This window comes from Anomaloglossus baeobatrachus, unplaced genomic scaffold (assembly GCF_048569485.1).
Source record: "Anomaloglossus baeobatrachus isolate aAnoBae1 unplaced genomic scaffold, aAnoBae1.hap1 Scaffold_97, whole genome shotgun sequence".
NCBI lineage: Eukaryota > Metazoa > Chordata > Amphibia > Anura > Aromobatidae > Anomaloglossus > Anomaloglossus baeobatrachus.
Window position 1 is genome coordinate 1 of NW_027445371.1, and position 19,133 is coordinate 19,133.

Below are 19,133 nucleotides of genomic sequence, written 5' to 3' on the forward strand. Positions count from 1 at the left end.
TAGGTACACTGACTGTTTGCTAGTATAATGGCTTAGTTAAAAAGAGTTTGAGTGTGCAATGCAGGCAGACGTGCTGCAAATATCTTTCCACTAGTGTGACTAGACAAAAGTCCAATAGCCACGTTAAGGATGCCACTAGGTACACTGACTGTTTGCTAGTATAATGGCTTAGTTAAAAAGAGTTTGAGTGTGCAATGCAGGCAGACGTGCTGCAAATATCTTTCCACTAGTGTGACTACACAAAAGTGCAATAGCCACATTTAGGATGCCACTAGGTACACTGACTATTTGCTACTATAATGGCTTAGTTAAAAAGAGTTTGAGTGTGCAATGTAGGCAGACGTCCTGCAAATATCTTTCCACTAGTGTGACTAGACAAAAGTACAATAGCCACGTTTAGGATGCCACTAGGTACACTGACTGTTTGCTAGTATAATGGCTTAGTTAAAAAGAGTTTGAGTGTGCAATGCAGGCAGACGTGCTGCAAATATCTTTCCACTAGTGTGACTACACAAAAGTCCAATAGCCACGTTTAGGATGCCACTAGGTACACTGACTGTTTGCTAGTATAATGGCTTAGTTAAAAAGAGTTTGAGTGTGCAATGCAGGCAGACGTGCTGCAAATATCTTTGCACTAGTGTGACTAGACAAAAGTCCAATAGCCACGTTTAGGATGCCACTAGGTACACTGACTGTTTGCTAGTATAATGGCTTAGTTAAAAAGAGTTTGAGTGTGCAATGCAGGCAGACGTGCTGCAAATATCTTTCCACTAGTGTGACTACACAAAAGTCCAATAGCCACGTTTAGGATGCCACTAGGTACACTGACTGTTTGCTAGTATAATGGCTTAGTTAAAAAGAGTTTGAGTGTGCAATGCAGGCAGACGTGCTGCAAATATCTTTCCACTAGTGTGAATACACAAAAGTACAATAGCCACGTTTAGGATGCCACTAGGTACACTGACTATTTGCTAGTATAATGGCTTAGTTAAAAAGAGTTTGAGTGTGCAATGTAGGCAGACGTGCTGCAAATATCTTTCCACTAGTGTGACTAGACAGAAGTACAATAGCCACGTTTAGGATGCCACTAGGTACACTGACTGTTTGCTAGTATAATGGCTTAGTTAAAAAGAGTTTGAGTGTGCAATGCAGGCAGACGTGCTGCAAATATCTTTCCACTAGTGTGACTACACAAAAGTACAATAGCCACGTTTAGGATGCCACTAGGTACACTGACTGTTTGCTAGTATAATGGCTTAGTTAAAAAGAGTTTGAGTGTGCAATGCAGGCAGACGTGCTGCAAATATCTTTCCACTAGTGTGACTACACAAAACTCCAATAGCCACGTTTAGGATGCCACTAGGTACACTGACTGTTTGCTAGTATAATGGCTTAGTTAAAAAGAGTTTGAGTGTGCAATGCAGGCAGACGTGCTGCAAATATCTTTCCACTAGTGTGACTACACAAAAGTACAATAGCCACGTTTAGGATGCCACTAGGTACACTGACTGTTTGCTAGTATAATGGCTTAGTTAAAAAGAGTTTGAGTGTGCAATGCAGGCAGACGTGCTGCAAATATCTTTCCACTAGTGTGACTACACAAAACTCCAATAGCCACGTTTAGGATGCCACTAGGTACACTGACTGTTTGCTAGTATAATGGCTTAGTTAAAAAGAGTTTGAGTGTGCAATGCAGGCAGACGTGCTGCAAATATCTTTCCACTAGTGTGACTACACAAAAGTCCAATAGCCACGTTTAGGATGCCACTAGGTACACTGACTGTTTGCTAGTATAATGGCTTAGTTAAAAAGAGTTTGAGTGTGCAATGCAGGCAGACGTGCTGCAAATATCTTTGCACTAGTGTGACTAGACAAAAGTCCAATAGCCACGTTTAGGATGCCACTAGGTACACTGACTGTTTGCTAGTATAATGGCTTAGTTAAAAAGAGTTTGAGTGTGCAATGCAGGCAGACGTGCTGCAAATATCTTTCCACTAGTGTGACTACACAAAAGTCCAATAGCCACGTTTAGGATGCCACTAGGTACACTGACTGTTTGCTAGTATAATGGCTTAGTTAAAAAGAGTTTGAGTGTGCAATGCAGCCAGACGTGCTGCAAATATCTTTGCACTAGTGTGACTAGACAAAAGTCCAATAGCCACGTTTAGGATGCCACTAGGTACACTGACTGTTTGCTAGTATAATGGCTTAGTTAAAAAGAGTTTGAGTGTGCAATGCAGGCAGACGTGCTGCAAATATCTTTCCACTAGTGTGACTACACAAAAGTACAATAGCCACGTTTAGGATGCCACTAGGTACACTGACTGTTTGCTAGTATAATGGCTTAGTTAAAAAGAGTTTGAGTGTGCAATGCAGGCAGACGTGCTGCAAATATCTTTGCACTAGTGTGACTAGACAAAAGTCCAATAGCCACGTTTAGGATGCCACTAGGTAAACTGACTGTTTGCTAGTATAATGGCTTAGTTAAAAAGAGTTTGAGTGTGCAATGCAGGCAGACGTGCTGCAAATATCTTTCCACTAGTGTGACTACACAAAAGTACAATAGCCACGTTTAGCATGCCACTAGGTACACTGACTGTTTGCTAGTATAATGGCTTAGTTAAAAAGAGTTTGAGTGTGCAATGCAGGCAGACGTGCTGCAAATATCTTTGCACTAGTGTGACTAGACAAAAGTCCAATAGCCACGTTTAGGATGCCACTAGGTACACTGACTGTTTGCTAGTATAATGGCTTAGTTAATAAGAGTTTGAGTGTGCAATGCAGGCAGACGTGCTGCAAATATCTTTGCACTAGTGTGACTAGACAAAAGTCCAATAGCCACGTTTAGGATGCCACTAGGTACACTGACTGTTTGCTAGTATAATGGCTTAGTTAAAAAGAGTTTGAGTGTGCAATGCAGGCAGACGTGCTGCAAATATCTTTCCACTAGTGTGACTACACAAAAGTCCAATAGCCATGTTTAGGATGCCACTAGGTACACTGACTGTTTGCTAGTATAATGGCTTAGTTAAAAAGAGTTTGAGTGTGCAATGCAGCCAGACGTGCTGCAAATATCTTTGCACTAGTGTGACTAGACAAAAGTACAATAGCCACGTTTAGGATGCCACTAGGTACACTGACTGTTTGCTAGTATAATGGCTTAGTTAAAAAGAGTTTGAGTGTGCAATGCAGGCAGACGTGCTGCAAATATCTTTCCACTAGTGTGACTACACAAAAGTCCAATAGCCACGTTTAGGATGCCACTAGGTACACTGACTGTTTGCTAGTATAATGGCTTAGTTAAAAAGAGTTTGAGTGTGCAATGCAGGCAGACGTGCTGCAAATATCTTTGCACTAGTGTGACTAGACAAAAGTCCAATAGCCACGTTTAGGATGCCACTAGGTACACTGACTGTTTGCTAGTATAATGGCTTAGTTAAAAAGAGTTTGAGTGTGCAATGCAGGCAGACGTGCTGCAAATATCTTTCCACTAGTGTGACTACACAAAAGTCCAATAGCCACGTTTAGGATGCCACTAGGTACACTGACTGTTTGCTAGTATAATGGCTTAGTTAAAAAGAGTTTGAGTGTGCAATGCAGCCAGACGTGCTGCAAATATCTTTGCACTAGTGTGACTAGACAAAAGTCCAATAGCCACGTTTAGGATGCCACTAGGTACACTGACTGTTTGCTAGTATAATGGCTTAGTTAAAAAGAGTTTGAGTGTGCAATGCAGGCAGACGTGCTGCAAATATCTTTCCACTAGTGTGACTACACAAAAGTACAATAGCCACGTTTAGGATGCCACTAGATACACTGACTATTTGCTAGTATAATGGCTTAGTTAAAAAGAGTTTGAGTGTGCAATGTAGGCAGACGTGCTGCAAATATCTTTCCACTAGTGTGACTAGACAAAAGTACAATAGCCACGTTTAGGATGCCACTAGGTACACTGACTGTTTGCTAGTATAATGGCTTAGTTAAAAAGAGTTTGAGTGTGCAATGCAGGCAGACGTGCTGCAAATATCTTTCCACTAGTGTGACTAGACAAAAGTACAATAGCCACGTTTAGGATGCCACTAGGTACACTGACTGTTTGCTAGTATAATGGCTTAGTTAAAAAGAGTTTGAGTGTGCAATGCAGGCAGACGTGCTGCAAATATCTTTCCACTAGTGTGACTAGACAAAAGTACAATAGCCACGTTTAGGATGCCACTAGGTACACTGACTGTTTGCTAGTATAATGGCTTAGTTAAAAAGAGTTTGAGTGTGCAATGCAGGCAGACGTGCTGCAAATATCTTTCCACTAGTGTGACTACACAAAAGTCCAATAGCCACGTTTAAGATGCCACTAGGTACACTGACTGTTTGCTAGTATAATGGCTTAGTTAAAAAGAGTTTGAGTGTGCAATGCAGGCAGACGTGCTGCAAATATCTTTCCACTAGTGTGACTACACAAAAGTCCAATAGCCACGTTTAGGATGCCACTAGGTACACTGACTCTTTGCTAGTATAATGGCTTAGTTAAAAAGAGTTTGAGTGTGCAATGCAGGCAGACGTGCTGCAAATATCTTTGCACTAGTGTGACTAGACAAAAGTCCAATAGCCACGTTTAGGATGCCACTAGGTACACTGACTGTTTGCTAGTATAATGGCTTAGTTAAAAAGAGTTTGAGTGTGCAATGCAGGCAGACGTGCTGCAAATATCTTTCCACTAGTGTGACTACACAAAAGTCCAATAGCCACGTTTAGGATGCCACTAGGTACACTGACTGTTTGCTAGTATAATGGCTTAGTTAAAAAGAGTTTGAGTGTGCAATGCAGCCAGACGTGCTGCAAATATCTTTGCACTAGTGTGACTAGACAAAAGTCCAATAGCCACGTTTAGGATGCCACTAGGTACACTGACTGTTTGCTAGTATAATGGCTTAGTTAAAAAGAGTTTGAGTGTGCAATGCAGGCAGACGTGCTGCAAATATCTTTCCACTAGTGTGACTACACAAAAGTCCAATAGCCACGTTTAGGATGCCACTAGGTACACTGACTGTTTGCTAGTATAATGGCTTAGTTAAAAAGAGTTTGAGTGTGCAATGCAGCCAGACGTGCTGCAAATATCTTTGCACTAGTGTGACTAGACAAAAGTCCAATAGCCACGTTTAGGATGCCACTAGGTACACTGACTGTTTGCTAGTATAATGGCTTAGTTAAAAAGAGTTTGAGTGTGCATTGCAGGCAGATGTGCTGCAAATATCTTTCCACTAGTGTGACTACACAAAAGTACAATAGCCACGTTTAGGATGCCACTAGGTACACTGACTGTTTGCTAGTATAATGGCTTAGTTAAAAAGAGTTTGATTGTGCAATGCAGGCACACGTGCTGCAAATATCTTTGCACTAGTGTGACTAGACAAAAGTCCAATAGCCACGTTTAGGATGCCACTAGGTACACTGACTGTTTGATAGTATAATGGCTTAGTTAAAAAGAGTTTGAGAGTGCAATGCAGGCAGACGTGCTGCAAATATCTTTCCACTAGTGTGACTACACAAAAGTACAATAGCCACGTTTAGGATGCCACTAGGTACACTGACTGTTTGTTAGTATAATGGCTTAGCTAAAAAGAGTTTGAGTGTGCAATGCAGGCAGACGTGCTGCAAATATCTTTCCACTAGTGTGATCACACAAAAGTCCAATAGCCACGTTTAGGATGCCACTAGGTACACTGACTGTTTGCTAGTATAATGGCTTAGTTAAAAAGAGTTTGAGTGTGCAATGCAGGCAGACGTGCTGCAAATATCTTTCCACTAGTGTGACTACACAAAAGTACAATAGCCACGTTTAGGATGCCACTAGGTACACTGACTATTTGCTAGTATAATGGCTTAGTTAAAAAGAGTTTGAGTGTGCAATGTAGGCAGACGTGCTGCAAATATCTTTCCACTAGTGTGACTAGACAGAAGTACAATAGCCACGTTTAGGATGCCACTAGGTACACTGACTGTTTGCTAGTATAATGGCTTAGTTAAAAAGAGTTTGAGTGTGCAATGCAGGCAGACGTGCTGCAAATATCTTTCCACTAGTGTGACTACACAAAAGTACAATAGCCACGTTTAGGATGCCACTAGGTACACTGACTGTTTGCTAGTATAATGGCTTAGTTAAAAAGAGTTTGAGTGTGCAATGCAGGCAGACGTGCTGCAAATATCTTTCCACTAGTGTGACTAGACAAAAGTACAATAGCCACGTTTAGGATGCCACTAGGTACACTGACTGTTTGCTAGTATAATGGCTTAGTTAAAAAGAGTTTGAGTGTGCAATGCAGGCAGACGTGCTGCAAATATCTTTCCACTAGTGTGACTACACAAAAGTCCAATAGCCACGTTTAGGATGCCACTAGGTACACTGACTGTTTGCTAGTATAATGGCTTAGTTAAAAAGAGTTTGAGTGTGCAATGCAGGCAGACGTGCTGCAAATATCTTTCCACTAGTGTGACTACACAAAAGTCCAATAGCCACGTTTAGGATGCCACTAGGTACACTGACTGTTTGCTAGTATAATGGCTTAGTTAAAAAGAGTTTGAGTGTGCAATGCAGGCAGACGTGCTGCAAATATCTTTGCACTAGTGTGACTAGACAAAAGTCCAATAGCCACGTTTAGGATGCCACTAGGTACACTGACTGTTTGCTAGTATAATGGCTTAGTTAAAAAGAGTTTGAGTGTGCAATGCAGGCAGACGTGCTGCAAATATCTTTCCACTAGTGTGACTACACAAAAGTCCAATAGCCACGTTTAGGATGCCACTAGGTACACTGACTGTTTGCTAGTATAATGGCTTAGTTAAAAAGAGTTTGAGTGTGCAATGCAGCCAGACGTGCTGCAAATATCTTTGCACTAGTGTGACTAGACAAAAGTCCAATAGCCACGTTTAGGATGCCACTAGGTACACTGACTGTTTGCTAGTATAATGGCTTAGTTAAAAAGAGTTTGAGTGTGCAATGCAGGCAGACGTGCTGCAAATATCTTTCCACTAGTGTGACTACACAAAAGTACAATAGCCACGTTTAGGATGCCACTAGGTACACTGACTGTTTGCTAGTATAATGGCTTAGTTAAAAAGAGTTTGAGTGTGCAATGCAGGCAGACGTGCTGCAAATATCTCTGCACTAGTGTGACTAGACAAAAGTCCAATAGCCACGTTTAGGATGCCACTAGGTAAACTGACTGTTTGCTAGTATAATGGCTTAGTTAAAAAGAGTTTGAGTGTGCAATGCAGGCAGACGTGCTGCAAATATCTTTCCACTAGTGTGACTACACAAAAGTACAATAGCCACGTTTAGCATGCCACTAGGTACACTGACTGTTTGCTAGTATAATGGCTTAGTTAAAAAGAGTTTGAGTGTGCAATGCAGGCAGACGTGCTGCAAATATCTTTGCACTAGTGTGACTAGACAAAAGTCCAATAGCCACGTTTAGGATGCCACTAGGTACACTGACTGTTTGCTAGTATAATGGCTTAGTTAAAAAGAGTTTGAGTGTGCAATGCAGGCAGACGTGCTGCAAATATCTTTCCACTAGTGTGACTACACAAAAGTCCAATAGCCACGTTTAGGATGCCACTAGGTACACTGACTGTTTGCTAGTATAATGGCTTAGTTAAAAAGAGTTTGAGTGTGCAATGCAGCCAGACGTGCTGCAAATATCTTTGCACTAGTGTGACTAGACAAAAGTACAATAGCCACGTTTAGGATGCCACTAGGTACACTGACTGTTTGCTAGTATAATGGCTTAGTTAAAAAGAGTTTGAGTGTGCAATGCAGGCAGACGTGCTGCAAATATCTTTCCACTAGTGTGACTACACAAAAGTCCAATAGCCACGTTTAGGATGCCACTAGGTACACTGACTGTTTGCTAGTATAATGGCTTAGTTAAAAAGAGTTTGAGTGTGCAATGCAGGCAGACGTGCTGCAAATATCTTTCCACTAGTGTGACTACACAAAAGTACAATAGCCACGTTTAGGATGCCACTAGGTACACTGACTATTTGCTAGTATAATGGCTTAGTTAAAAAGAGTTTGAGTGTGCAATGTAGGCAGACGTGCTGCAAATATCTTTCCACTAGTGTGACTAGACAAAAGTACAATAGCCACGTTTAGGATGCCACTAGGTACACTGACTGTTTGCTAGTATAATGGCTTAGTTAAAAAGAGTTTGAGTGTGCAATGCAGGCAGACGTGCTGCAAATATCTTTCCACTAGTGTGACTACACAAAAGTCCAATAGCCACGTTTAGGATGCCACTAGGTACACTGACTGTTTGCTAGTATAATGGCTTAGTTAAAAAAGAGTTTGAGTGTGCAATGCAGGCAGACGTGCTGCAAATATCTTTCCACTAGTGTGACTACACAAAAGTCCAATAGCCACGTTTAGGATGCCACTAGGTACACTGACTGTTTGCTAGTATAATGGCTTAGTTAAAAAGAGTTTGAGTGTGCAATGCAGCCAGACGTGCTGCAAATATCTTTGCACTAGTGTGACTACACAAAAGTCCAATAGCCACGTTTAGGATGCCACTAGGTACACTGACTGTTTGCTAGTATAATGGCTTAGTTAAAAAGAGTTTGAGTGTGCAATGCAGGCAGACGTGCTGCAAATATCTTTCCACTTGTGTGACTACACAAAAGTCCAATAGCCACGTTTAGGATGCCACTAGGTACACTGACTGTTTGCTAGTATAATGGCTTAGTTAAAAAGAGTTTGAGTGTGCAATGCAGGCAGACGTGCTGCAAATATCTTTCCACTAGTGTGACTACACAAAAGTACAATAGCCACGTTTAGGATGCCACTAGGTACACTGACTATTTGCTAGTATAATGGCTTAGTTAAAAAGAGTTTGAGTGTGCAATGTAGGCAGACGTGCTGCAAATATCTTTCCACTAGTGTGACTAGACAAAAGTACAATAGCCACGTTTAGGATGCCACTAGGTACACTGACTGTTTGCTAGTATAATGGCTTAGTTAAAAAGAGTTTGAGTGTGCAATGCAGGCAGACGTGCTGCAAATATCTTTCCACTAGTGTGACTACACAAAAGTACAATAGCCACGTTTAGGATGCCACTAGGTACACTGACTGTTTGCTAGTATAATGGCTTAGTTAAAAAGAGTTTGAGTGTGCAATGCAGGCAGACGTGCTGCAAATATCTTTCCACTAGAGTGACTAGACAAAAGTACAATAGCCACGTTTAGGATGCCACTAGGTACACTGACTGTTTGCTAGTATAATGGCTTAGTTAAAAAGAGTTTGAGTGTGCAATGCAGGCAGACGTGCTGCAAATATCTTTCCACTAGTGTGACTACACAAAAGTCCAATAGCCACGTTTAGGATGCCACTAGGTACACTGACTGTTTTCTAGTATAATGGCTTAGTTAAAAAGAGTTTGAGTGTGCAATGCAGGCAGACGTGCTGCAAATATCTTTCCACTAGTGTGACTACACAAAAGTCCAATAGCCACGTTTAGGATGCCACTAGGTACACTGACTGTTTGCTAGTATAATGGCTTAGTTAAAAAGAGTTTGAGTGTGCAATGCAGGCAGACGTGCTGCAAATATCTTTGCACTAGTGTGACTAGACAAAAGTCCAATAGCCACGTTTAGGATGCCACTAGGTACACTGACTGTTTGCTAGTATAATGGCTTAGTTAAAAAGAGTTTGAGTGTGCAATGCAGCCAGACGTGCTGCAAATATCTTTGCACTAGTGTGACTAGACAAAAGTACAATAGCCACGTTTAGGATGCCACTAGGTACACTGACTGTTTGCTAGTATAATGGCTTAGTTAAAAAGAGTTTGAGTGTGCAATGCAGGCAGACGTGCTGCAAATATCTTTGCACTAGTGTGACTAGACAAAAGTCCAATAGCCACGTTTAGGATGCCACTAGGTACACTGACTGTTTGCTAGTATAATGGCTTAGTTAAAAAGAGTTTGAGTGTGCAATGCAGGCAGACGTGCTGCAAATATCTTTCCACTAGTGTGACTACACAAAAGTACAATAGCCCAGTTTAGGATGCCACTAGGTACACTGACTGTTTGCTAGTATAATGGCTTAGTTAAAAAGAGTTTGAGTGTGCAATGCAGGCAGACGTGCTGCAAATATCTTTGCACTAGTGTGACTAGACAAAAGTCCAATAGCCACGTTTAGGATGCCACTAGGTACACTGACTGTTTGCTAGTATAATGGCTTAGTTAAAAAGAGTTTGAGTGTGCAATGCAGGCAGACGTGCTGCAAATATCTTTCCACTAGTGTGACTACACAAAAGTACAATAGCCACGTTTAGCATGCCACTAGGTACACTGACTGTTTGCTAGTATAATGGCTTAGTTAAAAAGAGTTTGAGTGTGCAATGCAGGCAGACGTGCTGCAAATATCTTTCCACTAGTGTGACTAGACAAAAGTACAATAGCCACGTTTAGGATGCCACTAGGTACACTGACTGTTTGCTAGTATAATGGCTTAGTTAAAAAGAGTTTGAGTGTGCAATGCAGGCAGACGTGCTGCAAATATCTTTCCACTAGTGTGATCACACAAAAGTCCAATAGCCACGTTTAGGATGCCACTAGGTACACTGACTGTTTGCTAGTATAATGGCTTAGTTAAAAAGAGTTTGAGTGTGCAATGCAGGCAGACGTGCTGCAAATATCTTTGCACTAGTGTGACTAGACAAAAGTCCAATAGCCACGTTTAGGATGCCACTAGGTACACTGACTGTTTGCTAGTATAATGGCTTAGTTAAAAAGAGTTTGAGTGTGCAATGCAGGCAGACGTGCTGCAAATATCTTTCCACTAGTGTGACTAGACAAAAGTACAATAGCCACGTTTAGGATGCCACTAGGTACACTGACTGTTTGCTAGTATAATGGCTTAGTTAAAAAGAGTTTGAGTGTGCAATGCAGGCAGACGTGCTGCAAATATCTTTCCACTAGTGTGACTACACAAAAGTCCAATAGCCACGTTTAGGATGCCACTAGGTACACTGACTGTTTGCTAGTATAATGGCTTAGTTAAAAAGAGTTTGAGTGTGCAATGCAGGCAGACGTGCTGCAAATATCTTTGCACTAGTGTGACTAGACAAAAGTCCAATAGCCACGTTTAGGATGCCACTAGGTACACTGACTGCTTGATAGTATAATGGCTTAGTTAAAAAGAGTTTGAGTGTGCAATGCAGGCACACGTGCTGCAAATATCTTTCCACTAGTGTGACTACACAAAAGTACAATAGCCACGTTTAGGATGCCACTAGGTACACTGACTGTTTGTTAGTATAATGGCTTAGCTAAAAAGAGTTTGAGTGTGCAATGCAGGCAGACGTGCTGCAAATATCTTTCCACTAGTGTGACTAGACAAAAGTAAAATAGCCACGTTTAGGATTCCACTAGGTACACTGACTGTTTGCTAGTATAATGGCCTAGTTAAAAAGAGTTTGAGTGTGCAATGCAGGCAGACGTGCTGCAAATATCTTTCCACTAGTGTGATCACACAAAAGTCCAATAGCCACGTTTAGGATGCCACTAGGTACACTGACTGTTTGCTAGTATAATGGCTTAGTTAAAAAGAGTTTGAGTGTGCAATGCAGGCAGACGTGCTGCAAATATCTTTCCACTAGTGTGACTACACAAAAGTACAATAGCCACGTTTAGGATGCCACTAGGTACACTGACTGTTTGTTAGTATAATGGCTTAGCTAAAAAGAGTTTGAGTGTGCAATGCAGGCAGACGTGCTGCAAATATCTTTCCACTAGTGTGACTAGACAAAAGTAAAATAGCCACGTTTAGGATGCCACTAGGTACACTGACTGTTTGCTAGTATAATGGCCTAGTTAAAAAGAGTTTGAGTGTGCAATGCAGGCAGACGTGCTGCAAATATCTTTCCACTAGTGTGATCACACAAAAGTCCAATAGCCACGTTTAGGATGCCACTAGGTACACTGACTGTTTGCTAGTATAATGGCTTAGTTAAAAAGAGTTTGAGTGTGCAATGCAGGCAGACGTGCTGCAAATATCTTTGCACTAGTGTGACTAGACAAAAGTCCAATAGCCACGTTTAGGATGCCACTAGGTACACTGACTGTTTGCTAGTATAATGGCTTAGTTAAAAAGAGTTTGAGTGTGCAATGCAGGCAGACGTGCTGCAAATATCTTTCCACTAGTGTGACTAGACAAAAGTACAATAGCCACGTTTAGGATGCCACTAGGTACACTGACTGTTTGCTGGTATAATGGCTTAGTTAAAAAGAGTTTGAGTGTGCAATGCAGGCAGACGTGCTGCAAATATCTTTCCACTAGTGTGACTACACAAAAGTCCAATAGCCACGTTTAGGATGCCACTAGGTACACTGACTGTTTGCTAGTATAATGGCTTAGTTAAAAAGAGTTTGAGTGTGCAATGCAGGCAGACGTGCTGCAAATATCTTTCCACTAGTGTGACTACACAAAAGTCCAATAGCCACGTTTAGGATGCCACTAGGTACACTGACTGTTTGCTAGTATAATGGCTTAGTTAAAAAGAGTTTGAGTGTGCAATGCAGCCAGACGTGCTGCAAATATCTTTGCACTAGTGTGACTAGACAAAAGTCCAATAGCCACGTTTAGGATGCCACTAGGTACACTGACTGTTTGCTAGTATAATGGCTTAGTTAAAAAGAGTTTGAGTGTGCAATGCAGGCAGACGTGCTGCAAATATCTTTCCACTAGTGTGACTACACAAAAGTACAATAGCCACGTTTAGGATGCCACTAGGTACACTGACTGTTTGCTAGTATAATGGCTTAGTTAAAAAGAGTTTGAGTGTGCAATGCAGGCAGACGTGCTGCAAATATCTTTGCACTAGTGTGACTAGACAAAAGTCCAATAGCCACGTTTAGGATGCCACTAGGTAAACTGACTGTTTGCTAGTATAATGGCTTAGTTAAAAAGAGTTTGAGTGTGCAATGCAGGCAGACGTGCTGCAAATATCTTTTCACTAGTGTGACTACACAAAAGTACAATAGCCACGTTTAGCATGCCACTAGGTACACTGACTGTTTGCTAGTATAATGGCTTAGTTAAAAAGAGTTTGAGTGTGCAATGCAGGCAGACGTGCTGCAAATATCTTTCCACTAGTGTGACTAGACAAAAGTACAATAGCCACGTTTAGGATGCCACTAGGTATACTGACTGTTTGCTAGTATAATGGCTTAGTTAAAAAGAGTTTGAGTGTGCAATGCAGGCAGACGTGCTGCAAATATCTTTCCACTAGTGTGACTACACAAAAGTCCAATAGCCACGTTTAGGATGCCACTAGGTACACTGACTGTTTGCTAGTATAATGGCTTAGTTAAAAAGAGTTTAAGTGTGCAATGCAGGCAGACGTGCTGCAAATATCTTTGCACTAGTGTGACTAGACAAAAGTCCAATAGCCACGTTTAGGATGCCACTAGGTACACTGACTGTTTGATAGTATAATGGCTTAGTTAAAAAGAGTTTGAGTGTGCAATGCAGGCAGACGTGCTGCAAATATCTTTCCACTAGTGTGACTACACAAAAGTACAATAGCCACGTTTAGGATGCCACTAGGTACACTGACTGTTTGCTAGTATAATGGCTTAGTTAAAAAGAGTTTGAGTGTGCAATGCAGCCAGACGTGCTGCAAATATCTTTGCACTAGTGTGACTAGACAAAAGTACAATAGCCACGTTTAGGATGCCACTAGGTACACTGACTGTTTGCTAGTATAATGGCTTAGTTAAAAAGAGTTTGAGTGTGCAATGCAGGCAGACGTGCTGCAAATATCTTTCCACTAGTGTGACTACACAAAAGTACAATAGCCACGTTTAGGATGCCACTAGGTACACTGACTGTTTGCTAGTATAATGGCTTAGTTAAAAAGAGTTTGAGTGTGCAATGCAGGCAGACGTGCTGCAAATATCTTTGCACTAGTGTGACTAGACAAAAGTCCAATAGCCACGTTTAGGATGCCACTAGGTACACTGACTGTTTGCTAGTATAATGGCTTAGTTAAAAAGAGTTTGAGTGTGCAATGCAGGCAGACGTGCTGCAAATATCTTTCCACTAGTGTGACTACACAAAAGTACAATAGCCACGTTTAGGATGCCACTAGGTACACTGACTATTTGCTAGTATAATGGCTTAGTTAAAAAGAGTTTGAGTGTGCAATGTAGGCAGACGTGCTGCAAATATCTTTCCACTAGTGTGACTAGACAGAAGTACAATAGCCACGTTTAGGATGCCACTAGGTACACTGACTGTTTGCTAGTATAATGGCTTAGTTAAAAAGAGTTTGAGTGTGCAATGCAGGCAGACGTGCTGCAAATATCTTTCCACTAGTGTGACTACACAAAAGTACAATAGCCACGTTTAGGATGCCACTAGGTACACTGACTGTTTGCTAGTATAATGGCTTAGTTAAAAAGAGTTTGAGTGTGCAATGCAGGCAGACGTGCTGCAAATATCTTTCCACTAGTGTGACTAGACAAAAGTACAATAGCCACGTTTAGGATGCCACTAGGTACACTGACTGTTTGCTAGTATAATGGCTTAGTTAAAAAGAGTTTGAGTGTGCAATGCAGGCAGACGTGCTGCAAATATCTTTCCACTAGTGTGACTACACAAAAGTCCAATAGCCACGTTTAGGATGCCACTAGGTACACTGACTGTTTGCTAGTATAATGGCTTAGTTAAAAAGAGTTTGAGTGTGCAATGCAGGCAGACGTGCTGCAAATATCTTTCCACTAGTGTGACTACACAAAAGTCCAATAGCCACGTTTAGGATGCCACTAGGTACACTGACTGTTTGCTAGTATAATGGCTTAGTTAAAAAGAGTTTGAGTGTGCAATGCAGGCAGACGTGCTGCAAATATCTTTGCACTAGTGTGACTAGACAAAAGTCCAATAGCCACGTTTAGGATGCCACTAGGTACACTGACTGTTTGCTAGTATAATGGCTTAGTTAAAAAGAGTTTGAGTGTGCAATGCAGGCAGACGTGCTGCAAATATCTTTCCACTAGTGTGACTACACAAAAGTCCAATAGCCACGTTTAGGATGCCACTAGGTACACTGACTGTTTGCTAGTATAATGGCTTAGTTAAAAAGAGTTTGAGTGTGCAATGCAGCCAGACGTGCTGCAAATATCTTTGCACTAGTGTGACTAGACAAAAGTCCAATAGCCACGTTTAGGATGCCACTAGGTACACTGACTGTTTGCTAGTATAATGGCTTAGTTAAAAAGAGTTTGAGTGTGCAATGCAGGCAGACGTGCTGCAAATATCTTTCCACTAGTGTGACTACACAAAAGTACAATAGCCACGTTTAGGATGCCACTAGGTACACTGACTGTTTGCTAGTATAATGGCTTAGTTAAAAAGAGTTTGAGTGTGCAATGCAGGCAGACGTGCTGCAAATATCTCTGCACTAGTGTGACTAGACAAAAGTCCAATAGCCACGTTTAGGATGCCACTAGGTAAACTGACTGTTTGCTAGTATAATGGCTTAGTTAAAAAGAGTTTGAGTGTGCAATGCAGGCAGACGTGCTGCAAATATCTTTCCACTAGTGTGACTACACAAAAGTACAATAGCCACGTTTAGCATGCCACTAGGTACACTGACTGTTTGCTAGTATAATGGCTTAGTTAAAAAGAGTTTGAGTGTGCAATGCAGGCAGACGTGCTGCAAATATCTTTGCACTAGTGTGACTAGACAAAAGTCCAATAGCCACGTTTAGGATGCCACTAGGTACACTGACTGTTTGCTAGTATAATGGCTTAGTTAAAAAGAGTTTGAGTGTGCAATGCAGGCAGACGTGCTGCAAATATCTTTCCACTAGTGTGACTACACAAAAGTCCAATAGCCACGTTTAGGATGCCACTAGGTACACTGACTGTTTGCTAGTATAATGGCTTAGTTAAAAAGAGTTTGAGTGTGCAATGCAGCCAGACGTGCTGCAAATATCTTTGCACTAGTGTGACTAGACAAAAGTACAATAGCCACGTTTAGGATGCCACTAGGTACACTGACTGTTTGATAGTATAATGGCTTAGTTAAAAAGAGTTTGAGTGTGCAATGCAGGCAGACGTGCTGCAAATATCTTTCCACTAGTGTGACTACACAAAAGTACAATAGCCACGTTTAGGATGCCACTAGGTACACTGACTGTTTGCTAGTATAATGGCTTAGTTAAAAAGAGTTTGAGTGTGCAATGCAGCCAGACGTGCTGCAAATATCTTTGCACTAGTGTGACTAGACAAAAGTACAATAGCCACGTTTAGGATGCCACTAGGTACACTGACTGTTTGCTAGTATAATGGCTTAGTTAAAAAGAGTTTGAGTGTGCAATGCAGGCAGACGTGCTGCAAATATCTTTCCACTAGTGTGACTACACAAAAGTACAATAGCCACGTTTAGGATGCCACTAGGTACACTGACTGTTTGCTAGTATAATGGCTTAGTTAAAAAGAGTTTGAGTGTGCAATGCAGGCAGACGTGCTGCAAATATCTTTGCACTAGTGTGACTAGACAAAAGTCCAATAGCCACGTTTAGGATGCCACTAGGTACACTGACTGTTTGCTAGTATAATGGCTTAGTTAAAAAGAGTTTGAGTGTGCAATGCAGGCAGACGTGCTGCAAATATCTTTCCACTAGTGTGACTACACAAAAGTACAATAGCCACGTTTAGGATGCCACTAGGTACACTGACTATTTGCTAGTATAATGGCTTAGTTAAAAAGAGTTTGAGTGTGCAATGTAGGCAGACGTGCTGCAAATATCTTTCCACTAGTGTGACTAGACAGAAGTACAATAGCCACGTTTAGGATGCCACTAGGTACACTGACTGTTTGCTAGTATAATGGCTTAGTTAAAAAGAGTTTGAGTGTGCAATGCAGGCAGACGTGCTGCAAATATCTTTCCACTAGTGTGACTACACAAAAGTACAATAGCCACGTTTAGGATGCCACTAGGTACACTGACTGTTTGCTAGTATAATGGCTTAGTTAAAAAGAGTTTGAGTGTGCAATGCAGGCAGACGTGCTGCAAATATCTTTCCACTAGTGTGACTAGACAAAAGTACAATAGCCACGTTTAGGATGCCACTAGGTACACTGACTGTTTGCTAGTATAATGGCTTAGTTAAAAAGAGTTTGAGTGTGCAATGCAGGCAGACGTGCTGCAAATATCTTTCCACTAGTGTGACTACACAAAAGTCCAATAGCCACGTTTAGGATGCCACTAGGTACACTGACTGTTTGCTAGTATAATGGCTTAGTTAAAAAGAGTTTGAGTGTGCAATGCAGGCAGACGTGCTGCAAATATCTTTCCACTAGTGTGACTACACAAAAGTCCAATAGCCACGTTTAGGATGCCACTAGGTACACTGACTGTTTGCTAGTATAATGGCTTAGTTAAAAAGAGTTTGAGTGTGCAATGCAGGCAGACGTGCTGCAAATATCTTTGCACTAGTGTGACTAGACAAAAGTCCAATAGCCACGTTTAGGATGCCACTAGGTACACTGACTGTTTGCTAGTATAATGGCTTAGTTAAAAAGAGTTTGAGTGTGCAATGCAGGCAGACGTGCTGCAAATATCTTTCCACTAGTGTGACTACACAAAAGTCCAATAGCCACGTTTAGGATGCCACTAGGTACACTGACTGTTTGCTAGTATAATGGCTTAGTTAAAAAGAGTTTGAGTGTGCAATGCAGCCAGACGTGCTGCAAATATCTTTGCACTAGTGTGACTAGACAAAAGTCCAATAGCCACGTTTAGGATGCCACTAGGTACACTGACTGTTTGCTAGTATAATGGCTTAGTTAAAAAGAGTTTGAGTGTGCAATGCAGGCAGACGTGCTGCAAATATCTTTCCACTAGTGTGACTACACAAAAGTACAATAGCCACGTTTAGGATGCCACTAGGTACACTGACTGTTTGCTAGTATAATGGCTTAGTTAAAAAGAGTTTGAGTGTGCAATGCAGGCAGACGTGCTGCAAATATCTCTGCACTAGTGTGACTAGACAAAAGTCCAATAGCCACGTTTAGGATGCCACTAGGTAAACTGACTGTTTGCTAGTATAATGGCTTAGTTAAAAAGAGTTTGAGTGTGCAATGCAGGCAGACGTGCTGCAAATATCTTTCCACTAGTGTGACTACACAAAAGTACAATAGCCACGTTTAGCATGCCACTAGGTACACTGACTGTTTGCTAGTATAATGGCTTAGTTAAAAAGAGTTTGAGTGTGCAATGCAGGCAGACGTGCTGCAAATATCTTTGCACTAGTGTGACTAGACAAAAGTCCAATAGCCACGTTTAGGATGCCACTAGGTACACTGACTGTTTGCTAGTATAATGGCTTAGTTAAAAAGAGTTTGAGTGTGCAATGCAGGCAGACGTGCTGCAAATATCTTTCCACTAGTGTGACTACACAAAAGTCCAATAGCCACGTTTAGGATGCCACTAGGTACACTGACTGTTTGCTAGTATAATGGCTTAGTTAAAAAGAGTTTGAGTGTGCAATGCAGCCAGACGTGCTGCAAATATCTTTCCACTAGTGTGACTAGACAGAAGTACAATAGCCACGTTTAGGATGCCACTAGGTACACTGACTGTTTGCTAGTATAATGGCTTAGTTAAAAAGAGTTTGAGTGTGCAATGCAGGCAGACGTGCTGCAAATATCTTTCCACTAGTGTGACTACACAAAAGTACAATAGCCACGTTTAGGATGCCACTAGGTACACTGACTGTTTGCTAGTATAATGGCTTAGTTAAAAAGAGTTTGAGTGTGCAATGCAGGCAGACGTGCTGCAAATATCTTTCCACTAGTGTGACTAGACAAAAGTACAATAGCCACGTTTAGGATGCCACTAGGTACACTGACTGTTTGCTAGTATAATGGCTTAGTTAAAAAGAGTTTGAGTGTGCAATGCAGGCAGACGTGCTGCAAATATCTTTCCACTAGTGTGACTACACAAAAGTCCAATAGCCACGTTTAGGATGCCACTAGGTACACTGACTGTTTGCTAGTATAATGGCTTAGTTAAAAAGAGTTTGAGTGTGCAATGCAGGCAGACGTGCTGCAAATATCTTTCCACT